The sequence below is a fragment of the Podarcis vaucheri genome, assembly GCF_965113315.1.
Source record: "Podarcis vaucheri genome assembly, chromosome: 11".
In the NCBI taxonomy this organism is placed as follows: Eukaryota; Metazoa; Chordata; class Lepidosauria; order Squamata; family Lacertidae; genus Podarcis; species Podarcis vaucheri.
The window spans coordinates 49,637,308-49,664,745 of NC_138749.1; positions in this window are offsets into that span (position 1 = coordinate 49,637,308).

A 27,438-nucleotide genomic window follows, 5' to 3' on the forward strand; every position below is an offset into this window, starting at 1 on the left:
ATTTCATTTGACTACAATACTTATTACTTAATAGACTATTAATACTTAATAGTCAAGAAAGGCCTCCATTCTTCTATAAAAAGTTCATCATTTCTATCTCTTAATACTGCTGTCGGCTTCGCCATTTCCGTAGCATCCATTGCTTTCAGATGGACCCTGTCAGAGCTCCCACACCTTGTTCCTGAAGCCAGGCAAGGGCTTCCTGGGCTTCGAGAAGGCACCCTCCTCGGCTGCATGCTTGCTGCGACTGCACTACTTGCACTGCCCTAAATTCACCTCTGATAGAGGTTTAAAGGTAAAGGTACCCCTGACTGTTAGGTCCAGTCGCGGACGACTCTGGAGTTGCGTGCTCATCTTGCTCTATAAGTCAAGGGAGCCGGCGTTTGTCCACAGACAGCTTCCGGGTCATGTGGCCAGCATGACCAAGCCGTTTCTGGCAAACCAGAGCAGTGCACGGAAACGCCGTTTGCCTTCCCGCCGGAGCGGTACCTATTTGTCTACTTGTACTTCATGCTTTCAAACTGCTAGGTGGGCAGGAGCAGGGACCGAGCAACGGGAGCTCACCCTGTCATGGGGATTCGAACCACCGACCTTCTGATCGGCAAGCCCTAAGCTCAGTGGTTTAGACCACAGCACCACCCGTTTCCCTCTGCTAAACCTGAGAAATTTTCACTGAGATAATGGAGGGGGAGGGGCTTGGTCAAGGCTCCCAGCAATGGTGCCACTGCCTCTTACTGGGATGAGGAGGAAAAGGGTGGCATGGGGGCATCAGCAACACCAATCCAGTGCTCCCACTGGTGCTTCCACACTGCTTCAAATTGGTTGCTACCCAATCCCAGCCCCATACCATACCAGTAACTGGTGATGCTCTTGCTGCCAGTACCCCAGAACAGCCAGCTCCTTCTGCCTCCTCACCCACTGCAGTAGAACCAGGCCCCAAAATTTGCTTGTTTATTTATTGAACTGATATACTGCCCTGTACCCGCAGGTCTCGGGGCAATTCACAGGATACAATCGGAATGTAAAACCACAAAGTACATAACCAAAATAAAAACAGCAACAGGATGCAATTGGTGTTGATGCAATTGGTTTCCCATGAAGTCAGATTTGTAATCTGTAAGAGGAGCCAAATAGCATTGAGGGTTTTTCCCCCCTTTTTCTTTTTTTCAAGTGTATTAGAGCACCTCTCTATTACAGAAAATGGAACCAGGCCACCAATCCGTCTCCTTAATGAACTATACAACAGCTGTTGCACCGAAAAGATTTTTGGTCAAACAAATAGTTTGACAGGCTGCAACAACTGGCAGAAAACAACACAGGTCTTAACTTGGCGGGGAATCTGAGGGCAGGTGATAGCTGACAAAAAAAGAATGGCAGATGGATTTTCACTCTGGCCGATCCTCATATGAGACAGATTCTCCAGCATCCTTCAACAGCTTGTTGAATGCCGTTCGGCATACTGAAAGCTGGTTTTACTCAATCTTAGCACCTCGTGGCAGATTATTGTAACCTAGAGATACATACCAGAGGTAACGTGCCAGAGACATTTGAAAGATCTGAACTTGGCACACTTTGGGCAAATCAATTTGTTCGGATTCATTCATTCGGCAGGACTTTGTCCTCACATTTGACACTGATAATAAGTGGTAATAAGCTACTTCTTTCACTCAACACAAAATCAGAACAACCGGCTATTTATGGGTGAACACAGCCCTACTCCAGCCAAATTCATAGCATCTGAATTCTACCCCCTAAGAAATGCAGGAAAGCTATTTGAAAATGGGTGGATTCTTTAAAAAAAGGAAAGTCACTGTTCAAGAACCAATAGGCAGCTCAGTATTTATCTTACGGATATTTGAAATTCCATTTGCACTACAAAAACATAAAGTAACTAAAAGAGTTGGAAATAAAACAAGCCAAGAAATGCAGCGCCAAAAAATTAAATAAGAATAGATGCAAAAATGTGAACAGAATACCTCCCCCCCAGAATAAAATAACTATATTGAGGGAAAAACATTGTTGAATGGACCCTGGCTTTCTAGATTATCTTTTCATACTACTTTTCATTGGTTTTACCATTCCAAATGCAATAGTGATGAACACCATGACAGTGGCAGTCAAATGTAACTGTTTCAATAAATGATAGGTGATGATGGCGCCTAGGGAGCAGAAAGCATTCTAGGTGATACCTACAAGAGATAGAACAATGAAAAGATCTTAGAGCAAACTCATTTAGTTGAATTGCCAGATCATAGCAGATGGTAAGATCTGAAAAGCAATCCTTTTATTCTTTCAGGTTTTAAAGACCCGGCGCTGCAGAAAACTCTTGACAAGTACATCGAAACTGTTGCAGTGGCGATGTTTGACAACAATAAAATAAGTCTGTATCGGGCAGATGACATGTAGAGCAGAGATAATGGAAAGCTCTGAAGCCTTTGCAGGTTCCTTTTAAAGTCAGATGGTTGCAAATGCCGCACAGAAATGATATTTTAAAAGACAACAGGTGAGTGGTGTGGCAAAGCATCAAGTGCAATGCTGAAATAGCAACACCTGGCAGGTAAGCCAATAAGCCATATGGAAGAACTAGGTCATTCTCTATTTTATGGCAATTGGCCCCAAGTGTATATTTTCTGGAATTCTACAGTGATGAGTTATTTTAAATCATCTTCTCTAATAGCATGTGTCAGAGCTGCTACCAGGTCCCAGCTCACATAGGACCACGCCACACAGCGTCCACTTTAAAAGAGTCTTTATTGAGTTACAGGTTTCATTTCCGAACTGCAGCGTGCAGCTCTACACCTTCTGCTCTAGGTCGGCGAAGACCCGTCTGAGTCCCCGCCTCTTGCACACCAGCTTAATACCCTAGCCTTGCTCCACCTCCTTCGCCTCTCCCTACGTCTCTGGGTCCTTCTGCCCCCCTGGGCCTCCTCCCTTCTACTCTCCTCTGACGCTGACCCCCCTGATCCTTCTGCCTCCTTGCGGCGGGCTTTAGGACCTGGCTCACTCTCCGGGCTGCTTACTGCTCCAGCTTCCGCTGCATTTGAACTTGGCGCGCGCGCCCAACTCTCTACTTTCCTCTTAACCGTTGCCTCGCTCTCTGAGGAGGGCGTGACCACCCCTGACTCGTGCCCTCCCTCCTGCTGACAGCCTCCGGAACCCGATGCCTGGCTACCTTCCTCCCTGCTGCTCTCAGTCTTGAGCGTGGGTCCCGACTTCCAGCTGCTGCCGCCCTCAGTTATGAGCGTGGGTCCCGACTTCCAGCTGCTGCTCTCTGAATCTCCTCTGTTCCCTTCCTCCTGGGGTGTCCCCCCGGATCCCCCCCTTGCTCTGCTCACTGGGGCTCCCTTTTGGGAGTCCTCTGACTCACTGCTTAGGCTTGGAGATCTCGGGTCGTCATCATCACTCATTCTCCCTTCGGCTTCCTCCCCCTCGCTCTCTGTTTCCACCCTTCTCTGCGTCTCTGCTTCTGAACCCCTGACATCCATCCCCCCCTCGAAGCCCCCCCTTCCCCCCTCCCCGCTGTCAGGTGTGGGTGCTGGGCGCTCCATCATCATGGGAGGGAATGCTGGATACAGGTCGCTCCCCGTGGGTGGCCGCCAACTGAAGACCTCCGAGTCTTCCCCCTCGCGGTCGTCGACGTTGACTTGTTGCTCTTCCATCTCTGTACCGCCGTGCTCGAACCCGAGGTCCTCCCCGAACACGTCCATGTCAGTCTCTGCGTCGGTCGCTCGACCTGGCATCTCCAGCCACTTCCTGCGCCATCGCTCCTCTGGTCGATCGTCCCACCAATACGAGTTGCCTGATGCCGAACCTGCCGGTGAACCTTCTGGGGAACGGGTGCTCCGTGCGGGTTCCCCTTCTGAGTCGAATCCATGGAACGTGCTGGAAGAAAGTGTGGGTGTGAACAACCAGTCGTCGAAGAAGCTCGCTGGCATGGGTTTGTGTGGGAAGAGGGCATGAAACTCGTCCTTGAGCAGGGGTTCCTCCAAAGCGTAGTCTGGTACCCAGCTATTGGCGCTGGCCCGGGTGCCCTCTCTGGCTAAGAGGTATTCGACTCCCTCTTCCCCCCATCTGGAGTCCAAAATCTCCGTGACCTCGTTGATGTGGTCCTGGTGCTTCACCTCCCGCGTCTCCGTCCGTTCCCGGAGCGGACTTGGCGCCGTCCCTGGCTCCTGGAACCTGTGAGGTGCCTTGTAGGGAGTGAGCACCGACCTGTGGAACACCGGATGCATTCTGGAACCCTCCGGCAGCGCCAGTCGGAAGGCTACCGGGTTGATCTGCGCTTCGACTTGGTACGGACCGATCTGCTTGTGCCCCAACTTCTTCTTGGCAAGCGACCTGGTCGGCACTGCGTGGGCTGCCAACCAGACCCAGTCTCCCACTTGGATCACTTCGCCAACCCGCCTGTGCTTGTCAGCTTGCACCTTGTAGTCGTGCTTAGCTAGCTCCAGCTGCCGTCTGAGTTGATCGTGGACCGCCTGCAGCTCTGACGCGAACGCGTCCGCCGTCTGTGGTTCTCCTTCCCCCACTCTCTCCAGTCCCGGGAAGGTTCTGGGATTCCTCCCATTGTTGGCAAAGAACGGCGTCACTCCTGTGGACACGTGCTTCGTGTTGTTGTAAGCGAACTCGGCTAGCGGCAGGTAATCCACCCACGTCGCAGGCTGTTGATTGGCATAGCATCTCAGGTACTGCTGCATGATGGCATTGACCCTCTCTGCTTGCCCGTTGGTCTGCGGGTGTCTTGCTGATGCCAGATTGACCTTGACATTTAGAAAACCCATCAGCTTCTGCCAGAAAGACGAGATGAACTGGCGTCCGCGGTCGGACAGGATAGACCGTGGCAGGCCATGCACTTTGAACACGTGATCTATGAACAGTTTGGCGGTTTGTTCCGCCGTGGCCACCTTCGCACACGGAATGAAATGTGCCATCTTGGTGAACAAGTCCACCACCACTAGCACAGCTGTCTTGCCTCTCGAGCTGGGTAAATCCGTCACAAAGTCCAGGGCCACCCTCTCCCACGGTTCAAACGGTGTTTGCAGCGGTTCTAACAGTCCCGCCGGTGGTCTGTGTACCGGCTTGGCCCTCTGGCAGGTGTCGCACCTCGCGACGTAGTCCGCGACCTCTCCTCTCAGCCTGGGCCACCAGAAGTCTCTCGCGACTAATTCCATCGTTTTCTCTGTGCCAAAGTGACCGGCCGTGGGTGCGTCGTGCAACTGTTGCAGTACCTTGGCGCGAAGGTCGTCTCCTGGTACATAGACCGCCCCTTTGCGTAGGAGCAAGCCGTCCCGCACCTGGAACTCGTCCGTGGTAGCCGTGCCTCTGAGCAGTTCCGCCATCTTGTCTTGCGCGAATGAGTCGTCCCGCAATGCACGTCGCACCGCATCCAGGTCTACTGCAGCTGAGGCACACGCCCACGCCGTCGGTGCGAAGATGTGCATGGCCGCCGCTGGCGTCACCTCTTCTAGGTATTGCGGTTTTCGGGACAGTGCATCCGCCATGATGTTGGTGTCGCCTGGGACGTACTCTATTCGGAAATTGAAGTCAGCAAAGAACTCCGCCCAACGTATCTGCCTCTGGTTCAGGAACTGAGCCGTGCGCCAGTGCTCCAGATTCTTGTGGTCCGTGCAGACCTGCACCGTGTGCTTGGCGCCGATTAGGAAGTGCCTCCACGCCTTGAAAGCTGCATGAATGGCCAGCAACTCCCTGTCCCAGATGGTGTAGTTCTGCTCCGACTTGCTGAGCTTTCTGGAGTAGAACGCTCCCGGCCGCCACACCCCCTGCGGGTCTCGCTGCAGCAGGACAGCTCCCACGGCTCTGTCTGACGCGTCTGTCTCTACCCTCAACGGTTTACTGGGGTCGATATGCAGCAGTTGCTTCTCCGATGCGAAGAGATGCTTGAGCGCTTGAAAGGACTGTTCCGCCTGCTCCGTCCAGATGAATTTCTTTTTTTTGGAGCTGAGCGTGTCCGTAATTGCTGCCGTCTGCATCGCGAACCCCTTGATAAACTTGCGATAGAAGTTGGCGAAGCCGACAAACCGCTGGACCTCCTTCCGGTTGCGCGGGCTTTTCCAATCCAATACCGCACGAACCTTGGTGCTGTCCATGGCTATCCCCTTGTCCGACAACTTGTATCCCAGGAAATCCACCTCCGTCGTGTCGAACTGGCACTTCTCCAGCTTGGCGTACAGTCTATGTTGTTGCAACCTGCTGAGCACCTCCCTCACGTCTCGGTCGTGAGCTTGCTGCGAGTCAGAGAAAATCAGGATGTCATCCAGGAAGCAGACGCATGTCTTGTAGAGGAGTCCCTCCAACACGTGATGCATAAAAGCTTGAAAACAGTGAGAGCCATTTTGTAATCCAAAGGGCATAACTCTGTATTCGTAGGTGCCCAGCGGTGTGAACATGGCCGTCTTCCACTCATCGCCCTCCCGCATGCGGATGAGATTGTACGCCCCTCGCAGGTCCAACTTGGTGAACACGCGTCCCTTGCGCACCGTCGCGAGGAGGTCGTCAATCCTGGGCATGGGGTAATCAGACGGTTTGGTCATCTGGTTCAAAAGGCGGTAGTCCACAACTAGTCTTTTTTGGGGCGTGTCTTTCTTTTTCACGAAGAAAACGGGACTGCCCCCCACTGCCTTGGACTCTCTGATGAAGCCACGCTCCAGATTATGCTCGATGAACTGTTTGAGTTCCTGCATTTCATCTTCAGACATGGAGTATAGCCGCCCCTTCGGCAGCGTCGCCCCCGGTAGGAGGTCAATCTTGCAGTCATATGGCCGGTGAGGGGGTAGCTTGTCCGCCTCCTTCTCGCAGAAGACCTCCAAAAAGCTCGCGTATTTGTGGGGGACCGCTTGCAACGTTCCCAACTGCAGTTGTGATTCCTCCTCCTCTCCCTCCCGTCGGGGCAGGATGCAGTGTTCTGCGCAATAAGAGGAGCCGAAGATCAGTTGTCTCTGGTACCAAGCCAGTGTCGGACTGTGCCTGTCCAGCCAACTCATGCCCAACACAATGGGCGTGTCCGACAGTTGGGTGACATTAAAACTGATGACTTCCCTGTGGTTGCCAAGGCGCATCACCATCGGTGGCGTCTGCTTCACCACCTGCCCCCCTAGCAACTCTCTGCCATCCACTGTGACGACTTGCAGGGGCAGAGTGGCAGGCAATAGCTGTATAGCGTGCTGCTCCACAAAGCTCTGCGCTATAAAGTCTGCGTTGCTTCCAGAATCCACAGAAAGCGGCACTTCGATAGTGACGCCGTCGGGTAGCTGGAGAGATGCTGTGAGCTGCACTACTGGTTTGGGTGGGAGGGGATCCGTGGGTTGCAAGATTGCTGGGGACTGCTTCACAGATGCGTCTGGCTGGGCCCCAGTGCCTCCGTCTCCAGCCAGACATCGTCGTTTCCCTGCTGTGGTTCTCCTTGCTGCGTTGCTGCAGTCACCATTGCTGAGGCTGCAGTGTGCTTGTGGAGCCTCCGGGGACACTCCTTCGCCAAATGGCCTGGATCCTCGCAGATGTAACACTTCCTGTTCCCTCTAGGAGGCTTCGCTTTCACTGCTGCCGGTGCTAGGGCTCTGGCTGCTGACTGAGCCCTTGCACCTCCAACCTCCATCGGTTCCCCTCCCCCTCCTGGCGGAGGTGTGGATTGCGCACGCGCTGCTTCCCTCGGAACGAAAGAGAAACTTCTCGCTGCTTCGCGCCCTCCACGTCCTTCATCTCTGCACCATGGACGTTCTTCCAGCCTCACCCCCACAGTCAGCGCCCTTTGGACCACCTCCTGCGTGCTTCGGGGCCTCTCCCCCCTTGCAATTTCATCCTTAACCGCAGAACTTAGACCCTCCCAGAAGAGGTCTCTGACAGGGGGCGAATCCCGATCCCATTCTAAAGCACTGACCAGCGCAAAAAATCGGGCGTGATACTGCCGGACGCTCGCCCTCCCTTGTTTTAGTCCATGAATCTCCCGTCTGGCAAGATCCACATCAATAGTAGACAAAAAACACGCATCCATCGCTTTGATAAAGGCATCTGCATTCTGAAGCGCCGGATCTTTATCCCTCCACAAATTGCGCAGCCAGGCTTTGGCATCCCCATGCAAATGGGACAATATGAACCCCACCTTCTCTTCCTCATCTCTAAAGTCTTTTGCCAGCAGTTGCAGTGCGCACATTACGTCTGCTCTAAAATTAGGGTACTGTTGCAACGTCCCATCGAAGTGAGCCACAAGCCCTCCTGCTCTCCGTGCCAATCCCACGCCCTCCGGTCTGGGTCCCGGTTGCCCTTGCTTAACAAGCATTTCAAACCTGGCGTGTAGGTCTCTGTAGGCGGCTGTAGTCTCCTCCTCCCGTTTCTTGGAAGCCAATACCTCTGAGGACAACTGGGTCACTGCCTCTTGCAGCGCGGAGATCCTCTGTTCTTCCGTCATCTTGCTAACCTTTGTGAGCTCGCTTACAGACACCCCTCTTCCTCCCCTAGCGGCTTCTGCTCCCGCTGCGAGGTTTCAGGTTTCTGAAGCTTTGAAGAGACGGGTCTTACTGTCAGAGCTGCTACCAGGTCCCAGCTCACATAGGACCACGCCACACAGCGTCCACTTTAAAAGAGTCTTTATTGAGTTACAGGTTTCATTTCCGAACTGCAGCGTGCAGCTCTACACCTTCTGCTCTAGGTCGGCGAAGACCCGTCTGAGTCCCCGCCTCTTGCACACCAGCTTAATACCCTAGCCTTGCTCCACCTCCTTCGCCTCTCCCTACGTCTCTGGGTCCTTCTGCCCCCCTGGGCCTCCTCCCTTCTACTCTCCTCTGACGCTGACCCCCCTGATCCTTCTGCCTCCTTGCGGCGGGCTTTAGGACCTGGCTCACTCTCCGGGCTGCTTACTGCTCCAGCTTCCGCTGCATTTGAACTTGGCGCGCGCGCCCAACTCTCTACTTTCCTCTTAACCGTTGCCTCGCTCTCTGAGGAGGGCGTGACCACCCCTGACTCGTGCCCTCCCTCCTGCTGACAGCCTCCGGAACCCGATGCCTGGCTACCTTCCTCCCTGCTGCTCTCAGTCTTGAGCGTGGGTCCCGACTTCCAGCTGCTGCCGCCCTCAGTTATGAGCGTGGGTCCCGACTTCCAGCTGCTGCTCTCTGAATCTCCTCTGTTCCCTTCCTCCTGGGGTGTCCCCCCGGATCCCCCCCTTGCTCTGCTCACTGGGGCTCCCTTTTGGGAGTCCTCTGACTCACTGCTTAGGCTTGGAGATCTCGGGTCGTCATCATCACTCATTCTCCCTTCGGCTTCCTCCCCCTCGCTCTCTGTTTCCACCCTTCTCTGCGTCTCTGCTTCTGAACCCCTGACAGCATGAGTGCCTACCAGTTTAGAATTCAAATGCAGGGCGATCAAAAACAAAGGCTGTGATTTCTACATATTTGGCAGACTCCCTAGTATGGAGAAGGTGCTTAAATTAAAGTATTTTTAAAAGTTTGTAAATTGAAAGTTCTTTTATTAAAAAAGGGAAACAACTGCTTAAATGGCCATGTGCACTTCCAAAACCTGCAAACGTCCAAGACTTATGAAATAGGGACCGGGAAATGGTTAGAGTGACTCGTCTAATTGAAAAAGGAAGCTTTGGAACTCTGTATCTGTTTTCACTGAAACCTTTTGTTTTTCAAAAGGAAGTGGAACATAGTAAATGCCTTTAGCTCAGTTGGTAGAGCAGGTGACATTTAATCTATGGTTACCAGATTTTTTTCAATGAATCCGGGGACTTTTTTTATTTTTTATTTTTTGAAGCTGAGTAGCAACAGGGAGTCAGTGGTGGGGACAGTGAGGCAAAAGACCCTGGGCCCAAGCACACATGCATATTGTAAAGGTAAAGCGACCCCTGACCATTAGATCCAGTCGTGACCGACTCTGGGGTTGCGGCGCTCATCTCGCTTTATTGGCCGAGGGAGCTGGCGTACAGCTTCCGGGTCATGTGGCCAGCAGGACTAAGCCGCTTCTGGAGAACCAGAGCAGCGCACGGAAAGGCCGTTTACCTTCCTGCTGGAGTGGTACCTATTTATCTACTTGCACTTTGAGGTGCTTTCAAACTGCTAGGTTGGCAGGAGCAGGGTCCGAGCAACGGGAGCTCACCCCGTCATGGGGATTCAAACCGCCGACCTTCTGATCGGAAAGTCCTAGGCTCTGTGGTTTAACCCAGAGCGCCACCCGCGTCCCTCATGCATATTGTATAAAGGTGCAAAGCCCTTCTTTTGCACCCTGTGAAACATAAATGCACAGAGTTGTTGTTTTTTTAAAAAGTGGGCAATGGCACACCGCCTGCCCGTGACTCCTGAGCCTCCCCCAACCTCCTTCCCCCTTTGTTTTGACAGATCAGGGGAGGCTCGGGAGTCATGGACGGGCGGCTGTTGCCCAGGAGCGGCCACCTGGTCATGCAGTTGGCTCTGGCTGCCTTCAGGAGCTGCTCGCTGCCGTGGCGCAGGAAAAATGGCGGGTGCCATGGCAGCGAGCAGCGAGCAGCTCCTGAAGCCAGCCAGAGCCAACTGCGCTAACAGGCTCCCAAGGCTGAGGCTGTCGCTGCCACGTTTTCCGGGGACAGATTTGCAAATCTGGGGACATTCCGGGGACGGAATTTGTCTGGGGACAGATCTGCTAATCTGGGGACTGTCCCCGGGAACGTCTGGTCACCCTAGGTTAGTGGAAACATGAGCTCCATGCCAGCTGAATGATGTCAGAGAGACAACTCTGCCCAGAAAGAACAACGGGAGGAGCAACAAATGATTAAGGAAAATCAAAGGCCTCTATTAGACTGGATTTTTGAAGTTAAATATTACCAAAACAACCAAATCTAAAGAAAACCGGCAAGATGGATTGAGAAAAATTTGGCTGTGGATTTAAGACCTCCAGGCCGACAACATACAGACAGATGGACATGGGGAATCGAAACCGGGGAAGGGAGGGGGAAACTTAGAATCCAAAGGCTATGTAACCAACTTTTTGAACTTTCCTATATTTTCTACTTCTGCTTCATTGACTATGCAAAAGCCTTTGACTGTGTTGACCACAGCAAACTATGGCAAGTTCTTAAAGAAATGGGAGTGCCTGATCACCTCATCTGTCTCCTGAGAAATCTCTATGTGGGACAAGAAGCTACAGTTAGAACTGGATATGGAACAACTGATTGGTTCCAAATTGGGAAAGGAGTACGGCAAGGCTGTATATTGTCTCCCTGCTTATTTAACTTATATGCAGAATTCATCATGCGAAAGGCTGGGCTGGATGAATCCCAAGCCGGAATTAAGATTGCCGGAAGAAATATCAACAACCTCAGATATGCAGATGACACAACCTTGATGGCAGAAAGTGAAGAGGAATTAAAGAACCTTTTAATGAGGGTGAAAGAGGAGAGCGCAAAATATGGTCTGAAGCTCAACATCAAAAAAACGAAGATCATGGCCACTGGGCCCATCACCTCCTGGCAAATAGAAGGGGAAGAAATGGAGGCAGTGAGAGATTTTACTTTCTTGGGCTCCATGATCAGTGCAGATGGTGACAGCAGTCATGAAATTAAAAGACGCCTGCTCCTTGGGAGAAAGGCGATGGCAAACCTAGACAACATCTTAAAAAGCAGAGACATCAGCTTGCCAACAAAGGTCCGTATAGTAAAAGCCATGTTTTTCCCAGTAGTGATGTATGGAAGTGAGAGCTGGACCATAAAGAAGGCTGATCGCCGAAGAATTGATGCTTTTGAATTATGGTGCTGGAGGAGACTCTTGAGAGTCCCATGGACTGCAAGAAGATCAAACCTCTCCATTCTGAAGGAAATCAGCCCTGAGCGCTCACTGGAAGGACAGATTGTGAAGCTGAGGCTGCAATACTTTGGCCACCTCATGAGAAGAGAAGACTCCCTGGAAAAGACCCTGATGTTGGGAAAGATGGAGGGCACAAGGAGAAGGGGACGACAGAGAATGAGATGGTTGGATGGTGTTCTTGAAGCTACCAGCATGAATCTGATCAAACTGCGGGAGGCAGTGGAGGACAGAAGTGCCTGGCGTGCTCTGGTCCATGGGGTCACGAAGAGTCGGACACGACTAAACGACTAAACAACAACAACATATTTTCTATCTTATATTCTTTATAACTTTGATCTTACATGTTTTTGTTTTTTCTTTTTTTAAGAAAGGGGGAACTCGTGGAAGGAAATGAGAACTGATCTTGGGGGAAAAATTTTGTTCTATTTTAAGATGAGAAGTGATGTCAAGATTGTGTAAATTTAAATTGGCTTATGAGTAAAATGTATTAGGTTTAAATTGGGAATGAGAGCTTGTGGAACCAACTTAGGGAAAGGGGAATACAGTCGGGAGGGGAAGGAGGGAGTCCCAGAAAGAAGGCTATGAAAAGAAGGGTCTAAACTTGTCTCTCTTTTTCTTTCTTTTCTTTATCTTTTCTATTTTTCATACTTTGTTATTATTGGAAATTTTAATAAACATGATTAAAAAAAAAAAAGAGAGAGAGACAACTCTGCCCAAACCACACACCCTGCAGCCTGTTGAAAAAAGGATTTGGATTGCTCTGTTAGCGACGGAAGTGGATATGAGATAAAGACTGGAGGGCCCTGAAAAAAAAAAAGTATGTTGCCGCTACTCAGCTGCATATTTGACAGCGTTTCATTTTAGTTTCTCAGCACAGTTAAGCATAGTAATTGAAAATGTTCATGCCATCACAGTGCTAATGCAGTTCCATTGTACATCCACATATTTGGCTTGAATACGATTAAATTATTAGCTATAACAGTCTTTCGATGCTGTTTTGAGTGTGGCACTTTAATCCAGAACATAATGCAAATCCTCAACATATTTTGTTGTTGTTGAAAGAAGCAAAAGAAGAAAAAGGGGGAAAAAAGATATACACATTCTCATCTCTCAAGGCTAATGCAATTTTCTAATATCCTAAAATTACTAATGCATTGGATTTTTATTTTTCTTAAGAAAAGCTGGCACCTGTTAGACTATTCAGTTTAGAAATCTGTAACAAAAGACGTGTCAAATGAAAGATAGATTAGCGTGGAATGAAAAGCATTTTCTTCCTGCAGAGTCTAAGTAGCAGCATTCCCAAAGTTGCACACAACACTGGATTGTGTAAGGATTATTTGTTCTGTATTCTGTATTTGTATGGGCTAGGGAGAAAAATGGAGCCTAGAGAAAATTAGCAATTTTATGCTAAACTGTATGTAAGTTATCAAGCGATTCCAGCAGAGTTTGAAAAATGCATATATTACAGCACTGCAAATGAATAGAGTCGATATTAGAAAGGGGTTTAGGTATCTGTGTGATTCCAGGCAAAACAGAGAGGGGTGTCTAAAGCCTGGATTGCATAACTATATTTACTGCAAACCTTTGTTGGATTAAAAGCACAATCCTATACATTGAATTTAGTGAGATTTACTTCCAGGTAAGTTGCATTAGTAATATTGCTCTGTGTCTATTAAATCCGTATCTGGGGTCTGGCCTGATTTCCCTCATTTTGGGCTAGATTAAAACAATCTGTGACATGAAGATACAGGACTTTCCTGAAAACAAGACATCCACTGTTATAAATTCCCTGCCCATCTGTGTAGGTTGAAAATCATGTCTAGATCATCATATTTGAGGATCACTCATTTATTTCATTGCACACACCTATACAGCAAAATAAACTTCATGTGCTGTAATGGTTATCTTGGATGGTTTAAATATGTTTTCCATGCTTGTTCTTACACCTAAATACATTCCAAACACAAATGCACACTTAAGATTCTTCAGCCAACACTTATCATTCACTGACAAGCTTCTCTTTTCCCACTCTAAAAGTAAAGCTTTATTCCGCCTTTCCCCATTCCCACAGCCATTCACAAGAAATCTACTCATTGACCAAGACTAATCCACATTAGATATAGGCTGCATTTATTTTATTTTTTATTTATTCCCACCTCTTCCCCCCCCCCCAGAATTGACCTTTTGTTTGAATGGACACTTTTTCCTCTTTCTATTTGAGGCGTACACCGGGGAATGCAATCAGGAGATTCCTATTGATTGTTCTGAAGCAATTTCGTGCTGGTCATGGTTGTACTGGATTTGCAATCATTCTGAAGAGAGGTGTTATTGACTGCGCCTAGTAATTACCACACTCACATCTCAGCCTGCAATGCGCTCCTTGCTCAGACTGCTATAGTGAGAGGCCTTATTTTTCTAATCAGAGCCAAGGTTAGCGCAGAGTATTGGAAACCAATATTCTCCAGCCTTGTTTCTGATCTGGGCCCTACCTTTAACCTCAGCCTGTAACATGAGACTTGCTTATTAACCATATATGCCCATACTTTTCTCTCGTTCACACTCTGCTTCAAGAAAGTGGGCAGTAATGTTACAATGGGATCTATTTTGGGTCGAGGCATCCCTAGACGAAACCTAAGATCAAGTGCATGTGCATGGCACAAAATATATAACATTCTCCTTTTCACAATACTAGAAAAGTTGGGTTTTCTTATGGAACTGGTTGGCAGAAGATAGTCAAAAGAAAGTACTTATTTACACAGCACATAAGTGAACTTATGGAATTTGCTGCCCCAATTTGTGGTTACATAGATGGGTGTAATAGGTATGAGTTACTCGTGCGTAAGCTGGTGCCTTTCTCGGTTAGTTTGCCTTATTAAACCTTTTTGACTGCACAGCCCTTCTCATCGTGGCTGCCTCAGTCACTGGCAGAATCCGTCAGTGGGCGTTTCTTGAACCTCTTCCAACATAAAAGTTGTTTGACACCCAGTCTCCTCCTCCTCCTCTCACTGCGCGGGAGTCTTCTGCGCAGGGAAGGCGTGGGTAGCGGAGGACCTGGGCTCTCCTCACTGATGTCCAGTGAAGAGTCCTGGAGCCCTCTCTCCACTTCCCCCGTCTGCCTCCCTTTATCCCTGGTGTTGCGCTGATTGGCTTCCCCCTCTACTGAGCTGTTTCTCCCCCTGCTGCTGGGTCCTTCGCCAGCATCATCTGGGAGCCTCCCCTTCACCTCTCCCTCTGATGTCAGTCCCCTGACAATGGGTTTAGAAGGAAAATAGATGAATGCTAGCAATAATGGCTGTTTGGACTCTAGAGTCAATGACTATAATCCCATTGAATTTGAGATATTGGGAAGCAAGAATAGGTGGGGTCCATGTCCATTAATTTCAATGGGCCCACTCTGAGTAGGACTAGCATTTGATACAACCCTGTGTCTTTAACAGCTTCATCGCAAGTAAAAATAATAATATAGCAGATTCAGGTAAAGGTAAAGGGACCCCTGACCATTAGGTCCAGTCACGGACAACTCTGCGGTTGCGGCACTCATCTTGCTTTATCGGCCAAGGGAGCCGGCGTACAGCTTCCGGGTCATGTGGCCAGCATGACTAAGCCGCTTCTGGCAAACCAGAGCAGCGCACGGAAACGCCGTTTACCTTCCCGCCGGAGTGGTACCTATTTATCTACTTGCACTTTGATTTGCTTTCGAACTGCTAGGTTGGCAGGAGCAGGGACCAAGCAATGGGAGCTCACCCCGTTGTGGGGATTCGAACCGCCGCCCTTCTGATTGGCAAGCCCTAGGCTCTGTGGTTTAACCCACAGCAACACCCATGTCCCTTTTTCAGATTCAGACTAGACCACAAATTTGGATGAGAGTTCAGTACTTCTGATAGTGCACCTGGGACTCTGAACAATTCACTTATGGTCCAAAGCATCCCTTGCTTTGGAAATCTGAAGCTCTGCATGTCTCCCCATTGACTATCATGGGAAAATGGGCTGGTAAGTTGTAAGAGAAGTCCACTCCCACCAAAACTTTGCTGGTCCCAGGTTCTCCATCTTCCCTAAGTGGATTTGTGCCTGAAAGACCAACAGAAAGTATTACTGCAATGTGAAAAGATTGTAAGCACAATTTGTGACTTTACACTACCTCAGTGTCAAGCGTGTCAACTCTAGGGGGCTGAGGTGTCTCCAGCCCCCTCAATACTTGTTGGAAGTGGGTTGGGCCTCTTCAATGTTGGCGGGGCCTGGCATGCGTTTTGTGTGCACGTCACACACAACACACATTGCAGCTTCAGCCCCGCCTCCTCCAGAGTGCTCAGCCTTCTACAGAGGATGCAACATCGCACAAGTGTTGTATGTGTGATGTCACACACGCACAATGCACGCTGGGCTCCCTCAATCTTGGTGGCAACACCACACCTCTGTTCAGTACTGTTAAGGAATAAAGTCTGAGCTTCTAATTTCCTGGCTTTTGTGGAACATGAGCCAAAATGAGATGGCCTTAACTCTGACCTTGAATGGGCCGCTTTAATCACTACACTATTCAATATCCTCTATATATCTGTAACTGGTAGAAATTTACAACAATCCCTCAAGTTCCTTGGAGGGGGTGGGAACCAAGTATTGTTGCTCCATAATTTATTTTAACATAGTTCTAGCAGTAAGAGACTATGATTGCACCTATTGTTGCATGTGGGGAGAAGGAGAAAAATAGGTGATACTAATTAGACTGAGAGCAACAGATCAATAAGCAAGAGTTCACTGGGAATCAATTAGGAGATGAATGAACTACTATTCTAAAGTATCTGAGCTCTATTTTTCTTCAGATAGTATAGTAGCTTACCACTTTCTTTTCACCTTCAATACACATGCAACAAACTGATACACAATTCTGAGTATGGCTAATCAATTATATGTCCTTTTATGGCCTTTATATTGCAGCAACAACTGGTGTGCAGAAAGGACCAAAAAATATACCAGTCTCAAAACCGCTATGGGTATTTCTCCCCAGATTTGATTTGGAAAATGTACTTGACATTTCCATGTGTATGTGCACATGTATTTCTGGATGAATGCATGCTGTCTAGTTATAAAAAAAAAAAAAAAGGTTCCACAGTCTGCTCATTTAATTGCCTGTCTGGTGGTCAGATACCAGTCTTGTTAATCTCTACCTTTGCAGAATAATTAAGACTCTAAAAGAGACTCTTCTGTCTATGACCTAAATATATCCATATAGCTGAGTTAAAGCTCAATCAGGGCTGGCCAGGAATATATCTTCCAATACACTTGAGAGTTGGGATAGATTTCACAGGACAATCAAGGTTGTTGTTGTTGTTGTTGTTGTTGTTGTTGTTGTTGTTGTTGTTTTTAATAGCGCAGAGGAAGCAACAAAATGCTGGATGATTTTGGCTACTGTTGTTACTGTAAAGTGATGAACATAACAACAATCTTTTTTTATACTTAAGCATAATGTCTGTTCTAAAATGCTGCCTGCAACCTCAGCCTAAGCAGTCTCTTCATTTAATTCATCATGCATATGAATTAAAGTGGGGGCAGTGGAGGGCTAGAAGAAGCAGAGACCCGTGACTGTATTACACCCCCCTAAATGGACACTAAACATTCCCTTTGATAAAGAGTGTCTCTGAAACCCATTGGGAGCCATATCTCTTGTGCTGCTGTGGAGTTCTTGTTTTTTGATCTTGATTTTCCTATAGCTGTTCTAGACCATGGGTAGGCAAACTAAGGCCCGGGGGCCAGATCTGGCCCAATTGCCTTCTAAATCCGGCCCGTGGATGGTCTGAGAATCAGCGTGTTTTTACATGAGCAGAATGTGCCCCTTAATTTAAAATGCATCTCTGGGTTATTTGTGGTGCCTGCCTCATGTTTTTACATGAGTAGAATGTGTGCTTTTATTTAAAATGCATCTCTGGCTTCTTTGTGGGGCATAGGAATTGGTTCATTTTTTCTCTCTTCAAAATATAGTCCGGCCCCCCATAAGGTCTGAGGGACAATGAACCGGCCCCCGGCTGAAAAAGTTTGCTAACCCCTGTTCTAGACCTTCTGTATTTGCATAAGAACTATTCACACTGGTCCACAAATTTGGATGTGTGAACATTTGCTGTATCTGCACATCACATTAAGCCAAACTATGGCTTAGTGTGAACATGCTGGTTCCCAGAGAGTAGGACATAGCTGCTTTACTCCTACCCGGTTTTTCTAGGTCATCCAAACCCAGGATTGTTGTCAACATTTGTCCTCCTTAACCGTCTGTAGTAAGGATTGCACTATGGTTATATGTCACAGTTAAGGAAGAGACCTAAAAGAAACCACACTGTTCTTAAAAAGCATACTACAACTACAGATTTATTAGTCATAAATCAGGACAAAGAAACATGTTGTCTCAGAGAGAACAGCGAAAAACAAAAGCAATACACAATGGAAGTTCCCAGCATACTGTGCTGGAATGTAAACAGACATGTGACACACAACAATCCCAAGTCTGTTCCTTAAGGTGGAATAAAAATGTCAACAGGCAACTGTGATTTTCTCCTTGGGAGCCAGCATGCTCACATAGTCATGGTAAGCCATAAATTCACATAGTCATGGTGAGCTCCACTGTAGGTAGGGTGCGCCAAGGAAGCAAGGACTGTGCCGTTCTATTCAATGCACTGCTGAGCTTTGAACAAGCATTCACTGAAGAGAACAGGGCACTTCCTGGTTGCATGGAGCTCGTTGTGTGCAATGAACACGGGAACACTGTGTTTGCTCCTTAAAATGTCTAAAATCATCTTTGGTTTGTGTTGATGGCCCAACGTTGGGCTGGATCCAGGTTGCATTTTCTCACATATGCTTGACAAGTCAATGGAAAGAGGCAACAAAAGCAAATTCACAGGCCCTCCAAGTGTCCCTGTTTTCCAGGGGCAGCCCCAGATTTACAGAAGCTGTCCTGGTTTCTGATTTGATCCCAGGTTGTCTTGCTTTTCCTTAAAAGGTAAAGGTAAAGGGACCCCTGACCATTAGGTCCAGTCGTGACTGACTCTGGGGTTGCAGCGCTCATCTCGCTTTATTGGCCGAGGGAGCCGGCGTACAGCTTCCGGGTCATGTGGCCAGCATGACTAAGCCGCTTCTGGCGAACCAGAGCAGCGCATGGAAAAGCCGTTTACCTTCCCGCCGGAGCGGTTCCTATTTATCTACTTGCACTTTGATGTGCTTTCGAACTGCTAGGTTGGCAGGAGCAGGGACCGAGCAACGGGAGCTCACCCCGTCGCGGGGATTTGAACCACGACCTTCTGATTGGCAAGTCCTAGGCTCTGTGGTTTAACCCACAGCGCCACCCGCGTCCCCTCCTGCTTTTCCTTAGGATGCCCCTATTTTCATCAGATAAATGTTGGCGGGTGTGGAGTTATGCAACCCTTGAGCAAAGGAGATAAGTAACCTCACAACCTTTAGAAGACATCTGAAGGCAGCTTTGGCTAAGGAAGTTTTTTTGTTTTTTAATGTTTTTTATGTTTTTATATATGTTGGAAGCCTCCCAGAGTGGCTGAGGCAATCCAGTCAGATGGGTGGGGTATAGATAATGAAATGATGATAATGACGACGATTGAATAGATGTTGCTATTTTCATCAAAGAAATGTTGGCGGGTATGACTTCAGACGTGGCCAGCTTTTATTACTCTCCCTCACAATGGACAACTTATGCATAGTCTTCCCATGCAGGAAAATGCACCTTTTAAAAAGTATCATGTAAGATAACACAACAATTCCTAATAATCAGACCTTCGGGGAAGTGAGAGCTTTATTTACTGCACATCACACTGACAGAAGGCAGCATAGGAGGCTCTCAAAAAAACTGGGTAATAAGGCTATGAGAATATTCAAGATTCGAAAAACAGGAGGGGTGTTGTCGTGTCATACCACGCATCCGACACATATAGACAGAATTTCCCTCCGCCGGTTAGACTTACAGTATAAACATCTAGCTTTAAATGATGGCCTGTGCTGTAAGCTGTAATGAGTGCTTATAGGCCTATCATAGGTTGTACATGAAACTGCGCTCATGTCATTAAAAACTCAACTAGGCAGAAAGCTCAGAATGGAGCCGTTGACAAAAGAAGAGCAGAGAGCTCTGTGGCTTATCCTTAATTAGGTGTTGGCACTGGTTCTTGTCAAACAAGAGGGAAGAAGTGTAGGCGGAAGCGCATTGGTGCAAATACACAGCGCCAGTCGCAGCTGGAGGTAATACAAAGTGCATTCAAGCTGACATCGAAAGGGATTTAGGTAGATACACATGGTAAGAAAAAAGGAGAGAGAGAGAGAACGATAGCAATGGAAGCTTTGGATGAATTGCAACCGAGTGCACCTTTACTCCAGCTTATCAGTCTCTCGACAGCAACAAACCAACTTTCCAAGTGCATTTCTCTTCTTGGTGTTCCAGATTAAAGGTCAAAGGAAGTCAGATTTATATGTCCTCTCGCTCTCCATGCAGCACACATCTTGGCCTCATTGGTATGCTAAGGATGCCAGCCTCCACTCCCGGAATACAAAGGCTTTCCCCTCGTCAAAGAGCTTCTATTCCCCCCCCCCCAACAATTATTTGCTAGAAGTGGTTGCAAACAATGCGCTATTAAAAGGTCACAATAGGACTTCTGGTGTAAATACACATGTGGCAATCTGCCAGACCTAATTCCTCTCGCCCCTAAGTACATTTATCTTACACAGTTATCTTATTCGCTTGGCATCTTCAAGCAGCTAATATGTGGATGGGTTTGTATATATTCTGAAATATATACAAAGGCTGTGTGTTTTCACAATGTGTGTCATCTGCACACATTTAAGCTACCAGATGGCAGTTCTTATCGTGGAAACCTTGTTCGCTCGCTGGCTGAATGTGTGTGTGTGTGTATAGCAATATATCTATATATATCCTGCAAAACGAAAATGATAAGAAAAATTACCCTACATATCACAGCTTACATTACCCATCTACTTAGGCAGAAAACAGCATATGTTATACTGTTGTGGATATATATATATATGGTGTACGGGTGGAATGATTGCAACAAAATGTAAAGCTGCGACATTAAATATATGCAAAATGAAAGAAGCTTTCGATCCAATAATGAAAGCTGATGTTTATGATGTTATTAATATAAGCAGCCTGAATCTCACATGGCAGGGGGAGCAAGATTTACACGCCATAATTGCTCCTCTCCCTTCTGTTTCCTCCCCAACCCCCTTTGTATTATTGCAAAGATGGCAAAAAATCACTTGTTTGAAAATCGAGTATATCTTATTTATAGGGGGATCTTTTCATTAGGCTCTTGGCTCCCATCGATTCAAAAGAGAGCAGGTGTTCTTAGAAATCCAGTTAACATATGTGAAATCTATTTGTACGACTGTGATGGATACTGGCACGCTCATTGCAAAAGGTTAGTCAGTATCTTCAGCTCTTTTCACAAAACTAACTGGGCTACCTTCCTCTCTCTCTCTCTCTCTCTCTCTCTCTCTCTCTCTCTCTCTCTTGGCCTGGAAAGATTCAATTACTTTAAGAATGTGGTGTAAACATCTGCTGATGAGCACTCTTAAGCATATTTTTGTTCAGTATAAACTCTCTCTCCCCTGCCTTTCCCCTCCTCCCTTTCCAGCAGCAGAGGAGAGTTTCAAGGCGTCTTGTCTCAGCTCCAACTCATTCTGCCTCCGGCGCTGAACTGTTGGCAGGCAGCCAACCAATCTCCATTTCCCAATGAAGCTCTGATTCCATCTGCTCTAGCAGTGCAATATATTCCACTTCAGGTCAAAAGCAGGGAGCCAACAGTATTAACATTACACTAATCTGTAAAGACATTTTCACTAGCCTAGATAGGCTAATGTTACATAGAGCTTTAAAAGCTTCTAGGATAAGGAAAGGCAGTAATTGTCAGAGAAATGTACTGTATAGCAGTTGAGGGTGTATTGCAAGCTGTTGAGAAACGAACCAAACAAGGCAGAGAGTGTTAGCTGCTTGTGCAATTAAAATATTAATATGGGTGGGGTGGAAATCCATGTCCCTTTTTCTCCACTTCGAGTGCTAAGAGAAAGAAATGTCAAGCAAATATACTGCTGGTGCTAAAGCGGAGGAAATAAATCAGCATTATTTTCAGCGGGAGAGATGGTAGCATTTGAAAGATGCTGATAAACTGCTTTAAAAACCAAGTTAATAACCACTATTGTTTCCAGAAAGATATATACTCTTATGCATTTTGTAGATGCAGGGGACTTATAATCAATTGCTTCTGAAATATCACATCCCATATATTTGGAGTTTTACAAAGATTCTCATAAAACACTACAGCAATTCATTCCAAATTGGTTAATGCATACAATAGAAATTCAATATTTGCCATAAAAGCCAGGCCTTCTTCATTTTGCTCCTTCAGCTCATCTCTTTAAAATGTAGTTTAAGATTCATGCCTTTAGGCACATCAGAAACCATTAAGAACTACATTTCCGGAAATAAAAATGTATAAAAATTCAATTTAAATTGCCTGGATTTCTTTCCCCCTTGTCTCCAAAGGGAAGGGTTAACCGAAAATTACCTACGTGAGGATCCATACTGTTAGATTTTTCTTTTTCTGTATGATTTGATTCAGATGTTTCAAATGAAAATAATCATGTAAGCAATTATACGTTGACTCTCCCATTAGATTATATGGAAATATAATGCTCTGAAACGGAAGATGCAGTCAACTCAGAGCTTCTGCATTTAATATGTGTGATTTATCCTAGGTACAAGGTTTGTTGATATTGGGAGCAATTTATTTCCACCTTTTGCGTAGTTATTAATTAATATATATATTACAGACTTTGGCTTAATGAGTTCCCCAAAGATCTAGATTTCTGTAAATTGATGTTTTGAATGTGGGATAGTCTCATGTACAAGCTACAAGTCTATGTTCTTCTACAGTGGTTTTAGTAAACACTCACCACATTGGGGCTATGCCTTGTGGTATAAGCTTTTATTTCTTTCATTTGTATGTACATACCAACTCACAGCACTGGGACCTAGGGATGGGAAAACCTGTAAAGTCCAGTTCTCTTGGTTTCTAATTTTGTCAATCTTAAATTCAGCTCTCCACATTTCTGCAGCAATTTGCAATTAAAAAAAATCATTGTGAAAAATTCACCATTTTGTGCGAATTTCTCTTAATAAGCAATTTTTCGTAAGTAGTTCTGACTGCTGTATACATTCCGCCCAAGCATTTATCCTAATATGCATTTTTATGTTATTTTCACTAATGTATTAATTTTAATACACATTTTCCCCAAACACACACACACAACATTGTTTGACTGGGGAACTGCATCAGAAAATTCAGATATGTGTGAATTTTGAATGACGCTTAAGTTTCGGCTCTCGTACTGTTTTGGGAAATGCGAATTTGATAAATTCTGTTTTAAGTGTAAACTGAATTGACTTTATCCCTCATCCCTACTGGGGCCATTCCATGTGATATAAGACTTTCTTTCTTCCTCTTGTCTGTGCATGTGCCTGTGTGTGTACACTCTCATCTATACTTATTCTACATAAGGTTTCAAATCAAATCAAGAGAATGATGGCTTACGAGATTTTGATTTGAGTGGAAAGGTCTGCAGTAAGTTTACATAAAGAACATTGACTTCAATCCTCTCAGCCTTTCCAAATGCTTTACGGTCTAATCACTGTACTAAGAATCTGTCCCTGACAGGCGGCCTGTTCAGTCTAGCAGATAACAAATGTGGCTCGATGGCCGTTGGGCCTCGCCATTCAAAATGCACCAGAAGCAATAGTATTCCTCTGATTATACAGCCAGCCAGAAAGTGCTCACAAAGCTATAATTGCCTCGGTTATGAAACATCTTCACCTGTTATCCGAAGCTAAGTTGAATCATTGGAAATTGGAACAGTGGCTGTTTTCATGCCAGCTTAATTTGAGCCGATACTGCTGTTCACTTAACACAGATGAATAGGTGTGTAGGATGAGATTTTAAACAGAGATGACACCCCAATGAATATTTGCTAGCAACTGCGCCGCAGAAAGCCAGCTTGAAGAACAACAGACAATTGTTAAAAGCGAAAGGGGAGGGGAGGGTGGAGGTGAAAGGAGAGGAGATTGAAGTTCTGCCATGTGTATCTGTGCCCATAATAAAGTCTAAATGGGTGACAGCTTTTCGCAGCAAACTGCTTGATCCTCAGAGTGTTCGGGTGGGGCGGGGGCTAGATTGGAATGAATAGGAAATTGTACCATGGGTAGGCAATCAAAACTTAAACCCCTCTTGTCTCCCCCAAATTAGCCCCCGCAAGATTGGCAAATGCAAAGTGATTTCTGTGCATTTGCAGCGGAATGTGAAATATTACACCACATCAGACCTGACCAGCACTTCACTTCTTAGGGAGTCAGGATAGGCACTGAAATTTAATTGCCTTCTTTCATTTTCACCGCAGTGTGGTTTACAACGAGTGTACATTTGAAACATTCTGATGTCTTGTTGACTAAATAACACACATTTCAGCATTTGACTTAGAAGTGATACATGCTGGATGTATGAAATAGATCAGGGGTCAGCAAACTTTTTCAGACCTTGTGGGGGAGGCAGACTATATTTTTTTGGGGGGATATGAATGAATTCCTATGCCCCACAAATAACCCAGAGATGCATTTTAAATGAAAGAACATTCTACTCATGTAAAAACACCAGGCAGGCCCCACAACTAACCCAAAGATGTATTTTAAATAAAAGGACACATTCTACTTATGTAAAAACACGCTGATTCCTGGACCGTCCACGGACTGGATTTAGAAGGTGATTGGGCCTCTGTATCAGGGCCAGATTTAGGTTTGATGAGGCCCTAAGCCACTGAAGGTAATGGGACCCTCTAGTGTTGGTCAGTGTGAGAGCCAGTGTGGTGAGAGCCAGTGTGGTGTAGTGGTTAAGAGTGGTAGTCTCGTAATCTGGGGAACCGGGTTCACGTCTCCGCTCCTCCACATGCAGCTGCTGGGTGACCTTGGGCCAGTCACTCTTCTCTGAAGTCTCTCAGCCCCACTCACCTCACAGAGTGTTTGTTGTGGGGGAGGAAGGGAAAGGAGAATGTTAGCCGCTTTGAGACTCCTTAAAGGGAGTGTAATATGAAATCCAAACTCCTCCTCCTCTTCTTCTTCTTCTTCTTCTTCTTCTTCTTCTTCTTCTTCTTCTTCTTCTTCTTCATGTCCAGCTGTCTTTTGTCAACAACAAATTGTCACTGTTTTTTGTGTTGAATTTATGCTACGTGGTAATTTATGGACCTAATAGGTATCTAAAGCCATTTTCAACCAGTCCATGCAGAATGTAGGCACCCTATATATAGAAATGAGCAAACCAGTGATATTTTAGGGAGCAGGCTAGCAGGCGGAGCCCATTACTTACATCATAGGAGCCTACACAACACAAAACACTGTTGCTGTATGTAGGTTTTATTTTTTTCATTTTTTATCTTATATTTTGGAAATGTACTTCCAGTTTTTCCCCTTTAATTTTTTGGGGGGCCCCCAAGAGAGTGGGACCCTAAGCTATAGCTTGTTTAGTTTATACATAAATCCGGCACTGCTCTGTATAGATTTCATCAGACTCCGCCTACTGATATAGACAGCAAGAGGCAAAATAACAATGAACTCCCATTACTGGGGGGGGGGGGAGAGAAATAACATCTGTTGAAGCCAGTGGTCCTCAAACTTTTTTCTCTGAGCTACACTTTGAGAATAAAATTTGCTTCCACCACAGCAATTTTTTTGTTGATAAGAAATGCATTGGAAAACATAGCTAGGATTTGCCCTCCATATCACCTGATGCTCTTGCATTTTGAAAAGATATCTCTCCATATTCTACAACTAAAATAATAATAATTTTGATACTATACTAATGCTTAAAGGTTCCTTTGACCATTCTTGAATCTTGTTGCCATCCTCTCCTGTGCTGCACTGGTGTGGAGCGCCACATCCTTTGAGAACCACTGGTTGAGGCTGCCATGCCAAAATGTGCACACACAAAATTGGATCTGACTGATCCCATCAGGAAGCATTCTAACTTTCTGCCTTTTTTCAGCCGTTGGATTTGGATTTTATACCTTTTTAATAGTAAGATCACCACCATCTCCTTCTTTAAGAGTTTCCAAAGGCAATTAAGAAGCTGGAAAGCCTTCAACTGCCTGAGGGAATACTACATCCCTGGGGGAAGCAATATCCTCACATGCCTCAGCTAGTGCTTAAGGCTGTCTCTTCCCATTAAGGTTTCCTGGCAGATGGATCCGGCCCAAGCCAATCTCAGCCACTCATGTCCTTCTGCATTTCTTATCCCACTGTCCCTTTGTTTTGTTTTGTCCTGGGATTCAATAAATATTTGCATGCCACCCACTAACAAAAGTTCTATTTGTTTCAGTTCTATTTTATTAAATTTTCAAAAGTTTCACACATATACACTAAAATACATAATATATTTTTCTTTCGTTTTGTTGACTTCCCACCCCGTTTTCCATTGTGTTTTTTATTTCTCCCCTTTGCTGCACCCTCTCTTCTCTCTTCTATACCATAACAACACACTAATCTCTAATCCCTTCTCTTGCTCATAGTTCAAAACCTGCTCCCGAATTCATCATACTATAATATTTCTTTAAATATTCCGAAAAAGGCTTCCATTCTTCCACAAAACATTCGTCATAAAGTTCTCTTATTTTAGCTGTTCACTTTGCCAGTTCCTCATAGTCCGTCGCTTGACTTATCCATTCTTCTTTGGTGGGAACTTCTTCTTCCTTCCATTTTTCTGCATAGAGAATCCTAGCTGCTGTCATTGCCTCCATAAACAGCTTAATCATCTTCTTATATGGCTAACGAAAGTTCTGTAGGTAGTTTACGATAAAAATAAATGAAGTTGTAGCCCGATTTGTCCATGTTCACTGCTTCTTCTTTTTGCCGGTTTCATAAAAGCACAATCAGAATTAAAATTCACCAATAAGTTGTTCACACATCACATGGAACACAGATACAGTCTGTCCGCGAAGGAGTGTACAGTATTTGATAACTATTTTCAAAGTTGTCCTCAGGAGTGTTGCAGGAGTTCATCTGAGCTAGCTTGGAAATGAATCTCAAAATTCACCTGAGAGGAAAGGGAAGCTTTTCTTTTCTAGCTTGCATAGATATCTGGAATGGAGAGGGGCCCCCACCTCATCACCAAATTGTCTTTCTCACATTCCCCCTTTGTTTACCTTTAACTCAGGATGGAGGCTGGTTGTGGCACAGAGCAGAGAGGGCAGGGAAGAAGGAGGGTCATCATCTGTGCCAATGCCACTGTGTGGTCCTTGCAAAGGGAAAGGCAATTTGGAGATGTTGGGAGAAAGAAGGACAAGCAAGGATACAGAGTTCAGGAAAACGTTGTTACTCAATTACGGCTGAAGTGGAATAGGGGAAGGGAGCGTCTTATACTCCTTATGCAATAAGATTCAGTTGCCAGATGAGAGGGCAGCCAGGTCCTGAGAGTACTTCAGTGACAAGCTGTCACCTGTAGTTCAGATCTTGGCAGCTCTTGACACTCCTTAAAAGACCAGAGGAACGGAGACCCGAACTACGTAGTGTGAATGTATGCAACGGAAGCCCGGTGGTCATTTTAGAGGGGAGGAA